The sequence below is a fragment of the Vitis vinifera genome, chromosome 12 (genome assembly GCF_030704535.1).
Source record: "Vitis vinifera cultivar Pinot Noir 40024 chromosome 12, ASM3070453v1".
NCBI classification, from domain to species: Eukaryota; Viridiplantae; Streptophyta; class Magnoliopsida; order Vitales; family Vitaceae; genus Vitis; species Vitis vinifera.
The window spans coordinates 9,312,965-9,331,101 of NC_081816.1; the positions used below are offsets into that span (position 1 = coordinate 9,312,965).

Sequence of the window (18,137 nt, forward strand, 5' to 3'; positions counted from 1 at the left end):
GTGTACCAGATATCGATACTAGGGCATATTTCCCTCTCCTTGATGAGATTATGCATAAATGGATGATTATTGTTGGTTGTTTAACTTATGATTTCGACATTAGATATCCATACTGAGGCATATTCCCCTCTTCTCGATGAGATTGTGTTCAGGTAGTAGTACGAGGATGGACAATTAATGTTGGTTGTTTACCTCACGACTTCGACATCATACATTATACTGGGGCATATTCTCCTCTCCTTGATGAGATTTTGTTTACGTGTTGGTATAACGATGGATAATAGGTGTTGTTTATTAACCTCATGACCTTGACATCAAATCTTATACTGGGGCATATTTTCTCATTTTCTTTGAGTATCCTTGAGATTGGGACAATGGCCAACTTGGTTTTAGATTGAGTACTAGTATGGGGCTTCCGATGATTGACTGTATTAGGACCTCCGTACATGAATTTGTTGAGATAGAGATGGGTCACATCAGGTTTCACTCGAGGAGCATGGGTGGATCTTTTAGCCAGATGTTCATGAGATAGATTGCTTTTGCCATTGATTACCTTACATATTGGGTTATCTAGATGAGAAGTATTTTTTGTACACTCTGATATGTACTTTTATATGAGTTTCGATACATATTCTGAGATTTACATTTTGAGGTTTGTCACCAAAGCTACTTGTGAGACATAGAGAGTTCTTTCAATTCAGATTTTTTAGAGGTTTGTCATGATGCATCAGTTTCTGACTTATTGATTTCAATGGATGATTGGTTTATTGGTTGTTTCAGTGGTATGAGCACCTTGGATACTGGGGCATATTTGTCTTCCTAAGTTCAGTAGTCCGACCCTCAACATTTTGAGCATATGTCTTGGAGCCTTTTTGTTTCCTATCCACTTTCGAGTTGGTCTTCATTTCTTTTTCATTTAGAGCCTAGAGCTCTCAACCTAGAGTTGTTTTTCATTTATGACCCAGAGTCATTTCTTTTTCATTTAGAGCCCAAAGATCTCGACCTAAAGTCGTTTTTCATTTATGACCCAGAGTCGTTTTTCATTTATGACCCAGAGTCATTTTTCATTTATGACCGACAGTAATTTGTTTTCCATTTAGAGCCCAAAGCTCTCGACCTAGAGTCATTTTTCATTTATGACCCAAAGTCATTTCTTTTCCATTTAGAGCATAAAGCTCTTAACCCAGAGTCATTTTTCATTTATAACCCATAGTCATTTCTTTTCCATTTAGAGCCTGGAGTTCTCGACCTAGAGTCATTTTTCATTTATGGCCCAAAGTCATTTCTTTTCCATTTAGAGCCCAGAGCTCTTGACCCAAAGTCATTTTTCATTCATGACCTAAAGTCATTTTGTGGACCCCGTATTTCGATTGCTCGATGCGTTTCCCACTCGATGGCGAGCTCGATTTTTATTTGAAGAATTGATTTTTATTGATTATTTGAAAATGACTTGGAGTCGCCACTTATTTTTGTTTTATTTTTAAAGGGTAAACAAAATAAGAAAGAAAAACCCTAAATGTGACTCCTTGTTTTGGAAAAGGTGGTCTGTGAAAAATCGGATCGGGTTTGGGGGTCAGGTTACTTATCGGGAAGGTACGATAAAGACCGTAGCACCCCTCTAAGTCCCTAAGGTCGGGTCTCTACTAATAAAATGAAAGCTGACATGGCAATGGATGAATAAATCAATGAATACTCAGAGCGAAACATGCACATACGGGAGTCAAAAAATGCACATAGACTAAACAGAGTAGGAATGAGTGTGTACCTGAGCAGCGAACCACTATGCGCTATCAAGAGAGAGGGTTAGTGCAAAATAAAGAGCATAAACATAGCTCACATGTCACTAAATAGAGTACAAAATCATCAAAAGCACGCATGACACTCCACTCAAAATTCATTTTTATTTTAAATGAATTTTATTTGATGTTGGGCCCCCACCAAAGCCCATTTATTTTGCATGAATCAATTCCATAAATTCCATCATTCGGAATTACGGAATTTAAATTCATGTTTATTTTAAAACATTTTAAAAATCATGAAAATTCAAAAGTGGCTTGCCGGAAAGAAAACGACAACCAAAATTTTATTGAAAATGGGATTGTGAGTCCTAAAAACTCTAAGGATGAAGGCTTTGGAGACTTGAAGTTATTTAAAAAAACCGGAATTTAGGAAATTATTTACAAAATGAAGTTTGGGAAAATCTTTTTCAAAATCAAAGAGGATTGGAGGAAAGGGAAGATGACACGTGGCCCTTGGGTTACATGCATAAGGCGGCCATGCAAAACAGGTCGTGCCTGTGGGTCCAAATGTTCCTCTGAAAACTCTCCCATTCTGTTGAGTTCTGGCAACACAGCCTTGCCAAGATCAGGTCCGTCTTTCCGCCTTAATTCTGCACACTGGAGGGCTATCTTAGCGAAGCTCAATGTCTCTTCAAGTGGCCAATCAGACACAATCAGATCCAATACCTATTTGAATATACCTTTTCTGATAGCTCTTTCAACAAGGTGGATCAACTCCATTGGCGGCTTGGCTGTTATTATCTGTAGAAGCATGATGCCAAGGGAGTAGACATCAGATTTTATGCCCAGCATGCCTGCTTGCTGATACTCTGGATCTATATAGCAGAAATTCCCAGCTGTTGATTTCATCTGATACTGGGTCACACTGTCAGCTACAGATAGGGGAACCAGCCTGACCAACCCAACGTCACTAATCTTGCTCACGTAGTTGGGGTCCAGCAGTATGCTCGCCAGTTTTAGGTCATGGTGCACTTGTGGCTCTGATTTAGTCTGGTGGGGGAACAATAGTCCAGTGCTAATTTCAGCTGCGATTCGGAACCTCGGCTGCCAAGACAGTGGAAAGTCTCCTCGCCTGAAAATCCGGTCTTCTAAGCTCCCATTAGCCATCTTGAACTACATGAAGCATATACAAGGATGCATCAAATGGATTGGCAGTGATAGCAGCAACAAGGAGTCTTATCTGGTTTCGTTCTTGGAGTGGGTGCAACCACCTGGCCATAAGGACAGATCCAGAGCCACATGGGCATCACCTTCTAATGGCTCATCAACATGAGGAGCGCGATATTCAAGCCCATAAGCTTGGCCCCATTATGGTTCCTTGCCCAAGCAGCAAGCTCTTGCAAGCTCACATCATGAAGGCTCGTCTCCACTTCAAAACTGTGGAGACGGACGTACCGATGCGTTCCTGGGCATCTTGCAGGCTGTTCACTGCATGGAAATGCCTACGTCTGCACCGTGGCACTCTCTAGGACTCCTTAATATCCTCAGTATTGCAGCCATGCATTCCTTTGAACATGGGTAAGTGGGATAGTGTAAGAGTGTGGAGATCATTGAGGGCCATTATGTGTATGAGACTTTATGAATGCATGGAGGAGAAGGAAACGAACCGCATGAGGTGAGTGGTGAGGTGACTGTAATGACGAACGGGATGTGGGTAAATGAGTATATAAAAAATGAAGATATGGGTGTAGGTGGGTATTAGTAAGTTTAGTGAGAGGAAATGGGTACAAGAAAGTGAGCCATGGATGTGACGGAAATGGTGAGAAAAATGAGTGGAGATATGCCGAGTATGAGGGATATGAAGGGTGATGAGAAATGGGTTAGTGGTGATGTGATAAATATGTGAATTTGGAAAATGAGAAGGGTGATAGGTAAAAGAAATGGGTATAGATAATGGACGGGATATGGTGGCTTGGCTTGCATGGTGTCCAAGCATATGAGTGGATGATTTGGAGGTGCTTTAGAAGGAGCTTTGGACAACCATGCATGTGCAGAAATAGGTATCAAGACACCGACAACAAATACCAGGGTGGCTAAGAGATAAGGCGTGGGCACACATGCACCTGTCAATTGACCAAAGGACTCCATCCCTAACGCCCACCACATAGAGGAATCCAATATTCCATGTTGTAGATAAACGGCCTTCCGTGAATCACGTCTGGGAATTCTTTCCAAAAGAAGCACACAACCATCAGCAGTGACCACGCGTTCTTAGTTCAAGACACAACTGTTCTTGATGGGATAAACGTGTCTTTGCCCATCATGTCGATCATGTGACCAGGTGCGCCATCAATGACATGAACACTGCTTGGAAGAATACACTAGTCCTCACGGGCGCTGGTCCCAACAGCATACGCATGTACCCTCCACCCAAGGTAATCGCCAAGTGCTCGCATAACCTTCTCAATCCATTGTGTAAGCTCACGAGAGGGTGCCTGAACCAAGACTTGGCATTCGGTCAATCCATAACTGAGCTACTATAGGATACCAGAACAGAGAGTTGCAATGTTTCCTGCTCCTGATTGAGCTTGCCGAAATCATGAATATTCGGTTCCGTAACGTTCAGCGTCATAGCATAAAACCTTTTCCCGATCCTCCCATGGTCTATTTGCCTCTCCTTTGCCTGATTAAATATCTCCTTGATTCTCGACTTCTCAAGCCCGTAAATTCCAGTGTAGAACTCCAAAGAGCTTCTGTTCTCATGATCATTTCCAGCCGAGCATGTACGTCCCAAGAGAAACGGAGGAAACCAAAGAATAATAACATGAAAATAACATGAAGCCTTTAACAATCAATGTCAAACCCATTTCATCATTTGATCCATAGGTCCAACAAACAGTGGGTTAAAAAAAAGTATAAAAACAGAGAATATTCACAAAAAAACAGAACACAAAACTCAACGAGCTCTTCAAATATTTAACCAAAAAAAACACCCAACCAAAACAACTGATGCGACTCATGGTAGCTTAGCTTTAAAGGCGTATCAACAAAATTTATACCTTGAATACTATTACTAAAGTAGCCAAGCTACTATAGCATAGTGGTTCTAGGATCGTTCACTGGGAAGGGTTTTCGCAAACACAAGTGATATTCAAGTTAGGAAAATAGGTGATTTTCTTATGGATGTTAGCTTTAAAAGAAGATGTAAATGTTTTAGAAAGATTTAAACTAATCTAAGCTAACATTAAAGACTAAAATGAAAGGGTGTAAAAACAAGTTTCTCAAAGATAGGATAGCTATGCTCTGGCTCTTATGCAAATTGGAAATCTCAGGATAGGCTCCTCGCGTTGGGGTTGCAACTATGGTGATGCTTGCTTCCCGAACCGGTATGGATTTAGCAAATCACGTTTTAATCCTTTAAAATGGCAAAACAGATGGTAGTGAATTTCATCAATGGTTATTCACCTTAGACTTCCTTTGAATGGCTCGTAAGAGATAACTAATGGTCTAAAGCCAAAAGCTTACCAAATATTGGCAACTCAAAGTCATTCCAGGTGATAAACTCACCTTTCAATGGCCATTGTAATTGGTTCTAACGGATTAATACAAAACTTGGAATTGAAAACCTCACCTTCCAATAGCTCGTAGGAGATAACTAATGGATAGAAATCCAAAAGCTTATCAAGTATTGGCCGTTGGAAGTTGTCCAAAGGAAATAAAAACCAAACTTTGCATTAATGAACCTTTAATGAAAAACGACTACCTTACCTTCCGGGTGCGAGAAATTTCCATGGGATTGCATCCAAGTCATCACATAACATCCATACTTTGAGAAACTAAAAGTTTTAGCCAATCATCCTCTGAGGAAAAGCCCTTAGAGGCTGTTTGGCTACCAAGAAAATAGAAATGGGGAAGAACAGGAGAAGAGAGAAAAACAGAGCAAGGCTCTGTATATTTTCAAAGTGTAAAACGTAACCTATATTATATCTTCCAAGAGGTGATTTCCACCCCTTATATAGTCTTTACAAAAGCAAAAGCTTGTGATTGGCTTGTTACAAGGAGAAGAAAGGAAATTACATCAAAAAATACAAAAGAAAATATCTAAAGTGGAGTCGGCAAAAACAGAGCAAAATTCGCACCATGCAAGGGGTGTGCGAAATTTTCGCACACCTGAAGAAGGTGTGCGAACTTCGCACACCATTCGCACAGCTAAAGGGGGGTGTGCGAAATTCTCGCACACCTGGAGGAGTTGTCTTCCGAAGGCCATATCTTCCTCGTTTCAGCTCCAAATCATGAACGGTTTGAAGCGTTGGATTCTTGACTTCAAAATCTTTAAAATGGTATATAGCATGTAAAAATTGGACTTCGGGAAGTGCTCCAAAAGTGCCAAAGAAGACTGCAGCTGCTGTCCTCTGTTTTCCTCTTTGCTTCTTTTTGCTTCTCTTTGCTTCTCTTTGCTTTTCTCCTTTTGTTGGCTTGCTTTGGTGTAGCTAAAAGCTTGCTTTAACTTGTCCAAGTAGCTCCTCCATCATTTGGCATGCTTGAATTGATTCATAAGCTGATATAAACATGTAAACTTGCCACAAAATGGTTAAAACCAATTACTAAGGACCTTAATGAATTAATTGGGTTAAATGAATATGATTACTACTCAAAGGTGCTTAAAACCATTATAATTAGGTCTACAAAATAGCACTTTTTGGTAGTAATCACACCCCCCAACTGACTCATTGCTAGTCCCTTAGCAATGGAGGAGATAAAAACTAAGTAAACTATAATAATATACATAAAAGGGATCATGCAAATCACTCCAAAAAATGATATGAGTGGCATGATGGACATCCATGGATCAATAAAGATGTGAAACTCAACCTATAATAAGAGTTGTCAAAGCATTCACTTGATCATAGAGTACAAAGAATGGATATTATGCAAGTTTAAGCATAAAAAGAATTTCCACTCTTAAAAGATCCAAATCAAATTCTTCCACTAAAAGCTAAGTGTTAATGTGATTAGCTTCCGAGTATAGTATGGATAACTATCATCTCCCCCCAACCTAAGTCTTTCTTTAAGTTTAGCAAAATTAACCATCTCTTGATAGGCTAGGAACGCACCTTTTATTCACAATTCTTTTCACTTACTAAACTTAACCAATTCACCCATGTAACAAGCAGAGGATCGGTGACTCCCAACCAATAAAGGCTTAGGGCACCAGGCTTAAAAGGCTTTCGCCACCCCTTCGGACCATGCTCAGGTTTTAAGGCAAGCAAAGAAGTTTATTCTATATTTTTTTTTCTTTTTCTTTTTCTTTTTCTTCTTTTTTTATTTTTATTTTTTCAAAGACTCATTGGTCTTTATGAGGTGTCCCAACACTATTAAAGAGAGGTTAAAGGTGTCAAATTATGGTTTCTCAAGCTTAGAGGGTGAGATAGTTTCACATCTTATAATCGGAATCTAATGTATGTGTGTGCGAATAGCTTAAGGTGGAAGAGATAAGTTTGCATGCAATGGGAGTTTCAACAATTCATCAACTTTTAGAAGAGCATAATACAAACTCTAAGACTCATGTAATCAAGTTGAAACTTGACTTCTCTCATTTAATTTTGAGAGTTAATCCTTAATATCCATGGAGTTTAAAGCAAAAAATTTTAAAATTTAAACAAAAAGTAGCTAATTTAACTAAGTATGATAAAAATTTAAACTAATACTTACTTCCTCAACTCTCCCCCCAACCGAGATGAACATTGTCCTCAATGTTTGAATCGAAAATAAGGAGGAAGGAAGTGGTACCTCATGTGATGTGGACTTGGAGTTGAGAAGGTTGAACCACCTGTTTCAAAATTCAAAAATTGAATGAGAGAGGAATTTATACTAAATATTTACAAAAATGATGAGTGGGCCCCACTTTGAGCAGTTGAGGACAAGGCTCAAAGGCTTGGAATTGGGGAGGGTAGGGATGAAGAAGCTCAAAAATTCGCACAAGGGAAGAGTGGTGCGAAAATTTCACACAAGGGAGGGGTGGTGTGCGAAATTTTCGCACAGGGGAAAATGGTGTGCGAAATTTTCGCATACCTGTGATTCTCCAAGACAGAGAGCATGCAATTTTTGAAAAGTGGTGCAAAAGCAAATTCGCACAGGGTAAGTGGTGTGCGAAATTTTCGCACACCACAAGGGGGTGTGCGAATTTCGCACAGGGCACTATTCACTCGTGCAAATGCGAAATTGGATTTTTTTCAAATGGCCATAACTTCTTCGTTTCAAATCCAAATTGAGCACCGTTTGAAGCTATGGACTCCTGACTTCCCAAGCTTCGAAAAGACATATGGTATGCATGAAATGGACTTCGGGAAGTGCTCCAAAAGTGGCTGTCATGACTGTCATCAAGAATGCTTCTTTTCGCACCATGTACTGTCACTGTGCGAAAAATTCGCACTGAGTGTGTTCATGGTGCGAAATTCCACTGAGAGCTTTGCTTATGCATTTTGGCTCCCTTGTTTCCTCTGTTTCACCTCCATTTCGATTTTTGCAAGCATCGTACCTGCATGAACACTTCAAAACTCATCTTAAAAACATATTAAAACTAAATTAAAGCTAAGAATTCAAACTAAAACATGCATAAATTTAAAGAAAGCATAGAATTTAAATGAAGCTGATAGCATGTACCCCAAAAAGAAGATGAACTATTTAGCTCATCCTCACTCACACACCCACTTCATGTTGAATTCCCCCTGGATCCCAAACAAAATTGGCATCCTTCCCATTTGGTCCAAGGGAATTCGTTTCTCTTCTCTTCCCTGGAGAAGTGGATGCTTTAAAGGGTTCAAGTAACCCTTTATCATCTTGAACCTTATGATTTTCAATGGAAGGTTGGTCCATAGAGTTGTCATAGCAATCCCCCACCAAAGGGTCGATCTTCAACACTTTCCTTGATCTTTTTGCATTGGTTCCTTGAAGGTTATGGTGGGGTTGAGGAGGAAGCTTCCTTTTCCCCCTTGCTATGTCGAGATTGGTGAGATTCTCAATGGAGTCTTGAACTTTTTCTATCCTTAGTGATAGATCATTATAAACCTCCTCCATTCTTACATTTATTGAACTCTCTAAATTATCAATCTTTTCATTAAGATGAGAGTTGATCTTTTGTTGCTCACCTACAAAGTCCTCCATGACTTTGCTTATCTTCAAAATGGCTTGCTCCAATGAAGATGTACTCATTGATGGTTGAGGTTGAGGTTGGGTTGCAAGGTTGGGATGGTTTATATACTCAAATGAAGTTGGCATGGCTTGTGGTTGTGCTTCAGTATGCACATTCCTCAATTCAAACTCCTCTATCCTTCTAGCCATAGATGCTAGCTTTGCCTTCATGCTTATGTCTTCATTTAAGACATACTTACTACCCCATTGGCTTTGTTGAACTTGCCTTTTCCCTAACTCAATCCGATCCCTCATGGATAGGTATGCAAATTTGTCCTTATCATGATCATAATGAGAGCTTTGATCTTCATGTGGAATTTCCATTTCTAAAAAAAATGATAGTCAACTAAGCCTCTTTTCTTCAACTTGTACCAAGCTTCCCTCTTGGTCTCGAATCCAACAAGGAATGCACAAATTGAAATTAAAACAAAAATAAAAGAAAAGAGAATAAAAAAATTTAACTAAATAAAAACTAAACTAAAAAAAAAAATTATAAGAAAACTCACCAAACTTGTGATGAAGATCACAAGTTACCCTTAATGGTTGCTTCACTGTGCTTGTGGCACCTTCCCCGGCAACGGCGCCATTTGATGCGACTCATGGTAGCTTAGCTTTAAAGGCGTATCAACAAAATTTATACCTTGAATACTATTACTAAAGTAGCCAAGCTACTATAGCATAGTGGTTCTAGGATCGTTCACTGGGAAGGGTTTTCGCAAACACAAGTGATATTCAAGTTAGGAAAATAGGTGATTTTCTTATGGATGTTAGCTTTAAAAGAATATGTAAATGTTTTAGAAAGATTTAAACTAATCTAAGCTAACATTAAAGACTAAAATGAAAGGGTGTAAAAACAAGTTTCTCAAAGATAGGATAGCTATGCTCTGGCTCTTATGCAAATTGGAAATCTCAGGATAGGCTCCTCGCGTTGGGGTTGCAACTATGGTGATGCTTGCTTCCCGAACCGGTATGGATTTAGCAAATCACGTTTTAATCCTTTAAAATGGCAAAACAGATGGTAGTGAATTTCATCAATGGTTATTCACCTTAGACTTCCTTTGAATGGCTCGTAAGAGATAACTAATGGTCTAAAGCCAAAAGCTTACCAAATATTGGCAACTCAAAGTCATTCCAGGTGATAAACTCACCTTTCAATGGCCATTGAAATTGGTTCTAACGGATTAATACAAAACTTGGAATTGAAAACCTCACCTTCCAATAGCTCGTAGGAGATAACTAATGGATAGAAATCCAAAAGCTTATCAAGTATTGGCCGTTGGAAGTTGTCCAAAGGAAATAAAAACCAAACTTTGCATTAATGAACCTTTAATGAAAAACGACTACCTTACCTTCCGGGTGCGAGAAATTTCCATGGGATTGCATCCAAGTCATCACATAACATCCATACTTTGAGAAACTAAAAGTTTTAGCCAATCATCCTCTGAGGAAAAGCCCTTAGAGGCTGTTTGGCTACCAAGAAAATAGAAATGGGGAAGAACAGGAGAAGAGAGAAAAACAGAGCAAGGCTCTGTATATTTTCAAAGTGTAAAACGTAACCTATATTATATCTTCCAAGAGGTGATTTCCACCCCTTATATAGTCTTTACAAAAGCAAAAGCTTGTGATTGGCTTGTTACAAGGAGAAGAAAGGAAATTACATCAAAAAATACAAAAGAAAATATCTAAAGTGGAGTCGGCAAAAACAGAGCAAAATTCGCACCACGCAAGGGGTGTGCGAAATTTTCGCACACCTGAAGAAGGTGTGCGAACTTCGCACACCATTCGCACAGCTAAAGGGGGGTGTGCGAAATTCTCGCACACCTGGAGGAGTTGTCTTCCGAAGGCCATATCTTCCTCGTTTCAGCTCCAAATCATGCACGGTTTGAAGCGTTGGATTCTTGACTTCAAAATCTTTAAAATGGTATATAGCATGTAAAAATTGGACTTCGGGAAGTGCTCCAAAAGTGCCAAATAAGACTGCAGCTGCTGTCCTCTGTTTTCCTCTTTGCTTCTTTTTGCTTCTCTTTGCTTCTCTTTGCTTTTCTCCTTTTGTTGGCTTGCTTTGGTGTAGCTAAAAGCTTGCTTTAACTTGTCCAAGTAGCTCCTCCATCATTTGGCATGCTTGAATTGATTCATAAGCTGATATAAACATGTAAACTTGCCACAAAATGGTTAAAACCAATTACTAAGGACCTTAATGAATTAATTGGGTTAAATGAATATGATTACTACTCAAAGGTGCTTAAAACCATTATAATTAGGCCTACAAAATAGCACTTTTTGGTAGTAATCAACAACTCAACAAGCAAAGTTAAGATCACAGAGAATGATATAGGCAAAGTATGAAGAGTGAAAACATACGTGAAAACCATGGTAACCAAACCTGAAAATCTCTTCCTCAGCTGGGTGCTTTCGGCTGTAACTCCACTGCTCTCCTAAAGCTCCTGGACCTTCCCCTGCTTCTCGTCTCCAGGAACCTCTCACTCTCTTCTCGAAACTACCTGTCTGCAACTCCCAAAAAAACCACACAAAAGCTCCCCTCCAAAAACTCACCTCTCTGCTCCAACCTCAAACCTCCCTGTTCTTTCTCTCTCGTTCTCCTCTCTCCAAATCTCACATCCTAAAATTACAATGCTACAGAAAATCTCACCCCAAAAGCTCCCGGAAGCCCCCCGCCGAGAAAAGATACCATGCTTCAGAAAACTCTCCCCAGCTCTCTCTCTGGAACCCTTCTCTCCCAAGCTCTCTGTTCTCTCTCTGGAAAACTCTCACTCTCTGGTTCTTTCTCTCTCTGTGGTTCCTCTCAGCTTCAGCAATCCCCTCTCCTTTTTCCAGCTTGCCCTTTTTCCCTTGCTCCAGAAAATCCCCTGTCAAAATATCCTCCTTCCCTCTGAAAAGCACCTTCCTCTTGCAGATACGCTCCTCCTCTAACAGAAAAAGGCACCTTCCTCCTGCAGCTCCTGCACTCCCTTGCAACGGCCTGCAGCTTTTCTTTGGAATCTCATTGCCGCGTGTCAACCTCTCATTGGTCCTCCAAACCACTAACCTGATTCCTCACCAACCAACCATGCATGGACACGTGGCTCCTTGAGATCGTGACACTTGGCAAAATTGGGCTGCACAAAAACGAGCCCCAAATGGGGGTCTACACATTTCTTTTCCATTTAGAGCTTAGAGCTCTCGACTCAGAGTCATTTTTCATTTATGACCTAGAGTCATTTATTTTTCATTTAGAGCCCAAAGCTCTCGACCTAGAGTCGATTTTCATTTATGACCCAGAGTCATTTCTTTTCCATTTAGAGCCCAAAGCTCTCGACCTAGAGTCATTTTTCATTTATGACCTAAAGTCATTTCTTTTCCATTTAGATCCCAAAGCTCTTGACCTAGAGTCGATTTTTCATTTATTACTCAGAGTCATTTATTTTCCATTTAGAGCCTGGAGCTCTCGACCTAGAGTTAATTTTCATTTATGACCCAGAGTCATTTCTTTTCCATTTAGGGCATAGAGCTCTCGACCTAGAGTCGATTTTTCATTTATGACCTAGAGTAATTTCTTTTCCATTTAGAGCTCATAGCTCTTGACCTAGAGTCATTTTTCATTTATGGCCTAGAGTCATTTCTTTTTTCATTTAGAGAGCTTAGAGCTCACAACCCAGAGTCGTTTTTCTTATTTATGACCTAGAGTAATTTCTTTTCCATTTGGAGCCTAGAGCTCACAACCTAGAGTTGTTTTTCTCATCTATGATCCAGAGTCATCATTTTCCACATAGAGCCTTGAGCTCACAACATAAAGTTGTTCCATCTTTGTGATTGCGACCCCATGTTCCAAGCTTACTCTCGTCATGTGCTAGGACAAAATCTCTAGTCCTTTTCTTTTAGTTCTTCGGTATAGTTCACTTCATTCCACTCATTATTCGTATTTTTACTCACATTCCCTACACTCGTGATCTCTACCGAAGAGGGGCATATTTGTAGTCCCTCCATTTTGTTTTCCTAGCACATGTCCTATTAGGTATTTGTTCGATACTTTACAGCAATTTCCTAGTGGCCCATTGCTACTCATGTAGCCTATCTTTTCTAAGCCACCTTGGAGACTTTGATTGAGGGATTTACCTGATCCCATTGTGACTCTTGGCAGCCCTATTTAGACTTAGGATCACTTAGGCACCTTAGGCCCACTTAGGCACCCTAGGCTCATTTAGGCAACGTAGGCCCATTTAGGCACCTTAGGCCCACTTAGGCACCTTAGGCCCATTTAGGCACCCTAGGCCCAATTAGGCACCCTAGGCCCACTTAGGCACTCTAGGCCCATTTAGGCACTTTAGACCCACTTAGGCACCCTAGGCCCACTTAGGCACCCTAGGCCCATTTAGGCACCCTAGGTACACTAGGCCCATTTAGGCATACTAGGCCCACTTAGGCACCTTAGGCCCATTTAGGCACCCTAGGCTCACTTAGGCACACTAGGCCCATTTAGGCACCCTAGGCCTATTTAGGCACCTTAGGCTCACTTAGGCACCTTAGACCTATTTAGGCACCCTAGGCCCACTTAGGCACCTTAGGCCCACTTACGCACCCTAAGCCCACTTAGGCACCCTAGTGTCACAGGATGTTTCAAATGAGTCTCCCCATTTGTTTATATAAAACCCAGGAAGCTTCTGGAGATTCATACACTTAGCCATCAGTGGGAAGAGTGTGGAAAGTTCTAGAGGTGTCTAGAGAAGTCCACACATCTCTACACTATGGTGGAAGACATGAGAGGAGTCCAAGGCTTTTTAGAGAATTCTAGAGATATCTTGTACATAAGCTTATACATAGAGTTGTGTAGGGTATTCTAGAATCTTCTTGATTTGTAAGGAACTCTCCAAGGTTCCAGAGAGTTCCATTGGTGCCTACAAATAGGTGAGGGCCTCATTTGGCCAAGACACCAAGCAAGTGAGCTTCTAAGCACTGTATAGCTTCCTTTGAAAGCAATAAAGCTTCCATTCTTTAAGAGTTGCCTACAATGCCTTCTCAAGCTTCCGAGTCGTGAGCATCTTAGCCTAGCAAGCTAAGAGTTAGGAGTAAGGCTGACTTAGCAAGATCAAGAGTCTTGACTTGTCTAAGTGCCGCATGAGCTTAGGGAACGACTAAGTCCGTGACAAGTGGTATCAGAGCGCGACTACAAAGAGGGCATAGTAAAGAAAGCATGTCGGGCTCTAACGTAGAGGAGACTAGCGAGCAAACCCATGGGAGGGAGATTAAGCCTACTACATGGGGTAGGGGTAGGAAGGATAAATCTCGTGATGCCATAGCCAACATGGAAGCAAGGCTAGCCAAGGTGAAGCTAGTCATGGCAGACACCCGAGAAGGGGTGGACTTGATCGAGCAAGGCATGGAGAAGGGCTTAGAGGATCTAAGGGAGAAGATCCAAGACCTTCATGAGGAGGTGCTAGGCTCACAAGTTCAGCCGGTGTCACACGAGGAGTTCATGTCACACAAGTTCGCTAGTGTGGAGTCAATGGTGAAGGCCTTGGTTGCGTGCATGCAGGCCCGAGACCAGGAGATTCAACAAGAGCTGACCATCTACAAGACTACGGTATCAGCACGATTCATGGCCACTCATGAGGCACTAAGGGTGGAGTTGCCCAAGCCACACACATTCAGTGGCAAGAAGGATGCCAAGGAGCTGGATAACTTCTTGTGGCACTTGGAGCGCTACTTTGAGGCTATCGCACTGACGGATGAAGCCATTAAGGTACGCACCGCGACCCTCTACCTCACTGATAATGCTACTCTATGGTGGTGACGAAGGTTTTCCAACATAGAAAAAGGGGCATGCACCATAGACACATGGGATGCCTTTAAGCAAGAAATCAAAAGGCAATTCCACCCTAAAGATGTAGTAAGGAAGAATATGAAGCATCTCAAGCACACGGCCTTGATCCGTGAATATGTCAAAGAGTTCTCTACACTTATGCTTGAGATATCTAACATGTCCAAGGAGGATCTACTATTCAACTTCATGGACAATTTGCAAAGCTGGGCTAAGTAAGAGTTGAGGAGACGTAGTGTCCAAGACCTAGCTACAGCCATGGCGGTAACAGAGTCCTTGGTGGATTATAGAAGGGGAGACCCCTAAGGAATGATCAAGTAAGACCTCTAGTGGCAATGATGGTAAGGGCAAAGACAAACAAAAGGGGTTCATGCCCAGGACCAATTGCTTCCTATGTGATGGGTCACATTGGGTACGGGACTGCCCCAAGAGGAAAGCCCTAAATGCTATGATCGAGGAAAAGGAGAAGGAGGGTGATACTCAGGTGGGATCATTGCAACTCCTAAATGCCCTTAAAGCCAAGCCGATGCCTAAGATGCCTCAAAGCAAAGGGCTAATGTATGTAGAGGCCCTTGTGAATGGGAAAACCACCAAGGCCCTAGTGAACACCGGTGCCACTCATAACTTTGTCTCGGAAGATGAGACAAAGAGGCTAAAGCTCCAAGCATTCAAGGAAGGAGGTTGGCTTAAGGCAAACAATTCAACTACCAAGCCATCACACGAAGTAGCTCACAAGGTGGCTATGCACATTGGCTCTTGGAAAGGAAGGGTCGACTTCATAGTGGCAACCATGGATGACTTCAAGATGGTACTAGGGATGGACTTCCTACAGAAGGTCAAGGTCGTGCCACTACCTTTCCTATGCTCAATGGCTATCTTAGAGGAGAAAAAGGCATGCATGGTCCCTACGGTCACCGAAGGTACGCCCAAGACCCCTATGTTATCAACTATGTAAGTTAAGAAGCAGTTAAAGAGGAAAGAGGTGAACTACCTCGCCACCCTGAAGGAAGAAAGGGATGATGGGTCAGGAAAACCCATGCCTAAGGAAATTGAGGGAGTCCTTGATGAATTCAAGGACGTGATGCCACCTGAGTTGCCCAAGCGACATACTCCTAGGAGAGAGGAAGACTATAAGATCGAGTTAGAGTTAGGAGTTAAGCCCCCCTGCTATGAGGCCATATAGGATGGCACCGCCCGATCTAAAAGAGCTAAGGAGACAACTTAAGGAGTTGCTGGATGCAGGGTTCATCCAGCCATCCAAGGCTCCCTATGGCGCACCGATTTTATTTTAGAAGAAGCACGATAGGTCCCTACAAATGTGCATAGACTACCGAGCACTCAACAAGGTGACGGTAAAGAACAAGGCCTATTCCGCTCATCATTGACTTGTTCAATCAACTTGGAATGACGAGATACTTCACAAAGCTAGACTTGAGGTCATGCTACTACTAAGTAAGGATTGCAGAAGGGGATGAGCCAAAACCACATGTGTGACCAAGTATGGATCATATGAGTTCTTAGTGATGCCCTTCGGCCTCACCAATGTTCTACACTCTCATGAATAAAATCTTCCACCCATATTTAGACAAGTTCGTGGTTGTATACTTAGATGACATAGTCATCTATAGTAATACCCTAAAAGAGCATGTAGAGCATTTAAGGAAGGTCTTTAAGATCCTAAGGCAGAATGAGCTATATGTGAAGAAGGAGAAATGCTCATTTGCTAAGGAAGAAGTAAGCTTCCTAGGACATCGCATCAAAGATGGCAAGTTGATGATGGATGACAGCAAGGTGAAAGCCATCCAGGAATGGGATCCACCAACCAAGGTACCTCAACTCAGATCTTCCTTGATTTAGTTAATTACTACCAGCGATTCGTCAAAGGTTATTCGGCAAGGGCTGCTCTACTCACTAATCTTCTTAAGAAGAATAAGGCATGTGAATGGAATGAAAGGTGCCAACAAGCCTTTGAAGATCTAAAGAAGGCTATGACTGAGGAGCCGGTGTTGGTATTACCCGACCATACCAAGGTTTTTGAGGTACACACAGATGCCTCAGACTTCGCTATAGGGGGAGTTCTTATGCAAGATAGGCATCTCATTGCCTTCAAGAATCGTAAGTTAAATGACATGGAGAGGCGCTACACGGTGCAAGAAAAGGAAATGACTGCCATCATCCATTGTTTGCACACTTGGAGGCACTATCTTATAGGGTCCCACTTCATAGTGAAGACTAACAATGTTGCCACTAGCTATTTCCAAATATAGAAGAAGTTGAGTCATAAGCAAGCTAGGTGGCAAGACTTCCTGGCCGAGCTCGACTATACGCTAGAGTATAAACCAGGAAACACTAATCATGTGGTCGATGCCCTAAGCCGTAAGGCGGAACTAGCATCCATGACGAGTCAGCTCCAAGGAGACATAATGGATCTTCTAAGGGAGGGGCTACAACATGATCCAGTGGCTAAGAGCCTTATCCTCCTAACTCACGAAAGGAAAACAAAGCGATTTTGGGTGAAGGACGACCTACTCTATATTAAGGGGAGATGACTCTACATGCCTAAGTGGGAGAACATAAGGAAGAATCTGATTAAGGAGTGCCATGACACCAAGAGGGCTGGGCACCCTAGGCAACGACACACAAGGGCACTACTTCAGTTAGCTTACTACTGGCCTCAAATATGGGATGAAGTTAAGGCCTATGTGAGGACTTGTCTTGGGTGCCAACAAGACAAAGTGGAGCAACGATAGCCTAGAGGTCTGTTGGAACCACTAACCATAGTAGAGCGGCCATGAGACAGTGTCACAACTCTAAGTATGCAACCTTCATAGCAGCCCTGACTGACTGCATTGCGGAGGAGACAACCAGGCTATTCTTAAAGTATGTAGTAAGTATTGGGGGTTGCCAAAGTACATTATCAGTGATCGCGATCCCTGTTTCACTAGGAAGTTTTGGACGAAGCTCTTCAAGCTTATAGGTTCAGAGCTTCACTTCTCCACTAGCTTTAACCTATAGATAGATAGGCAGACTAAGAGAGTGAACACCTTACTGGAGCTATACTTAAGGTACTTCGTGAGTGCCAACCAGAAGGATTGGGCTAAGGTTCTAGATATAGCCTAGTTCTCATACAACTTGCAAAGGAGTGAGGCAACCAACAAGAGCCCGTTCGAGCTAGCCACTGGCAGCAACCCTTAACTCCTCACACGCTAACGATAAGCCATATGGGAAGAAGTCTAGCAGTTTTCAAGTTCACAAAGGGGTGGCACGAGCAAGTTGACATAGCAAGCTCATGCTTGGACAAGACCGCTAAGAAAATGAAGAAGTGGGCTGACAAGAAGCAACGTCACAGGGAGTACAAGGTCACCTATTTATAGGCACCAATGGAACTCTCT

At 41.8% G+C, this 18,137-nt stretch overlaps 1 pseudogene; it reads right to left on the bottom strand.

Annotated features, from left to right (window-relative positions):
- Window positions 1-2,159: 2,159 nt before the first annotated feature.
- LOC104880933 (U-box domain-containing protein 34-like) lies at window positions 2,160-3,112 on the bottom strand (annotated as a pseudogene).
- Window positions 3,113-18,137: the final 15,025 nt, after the last annotated feature.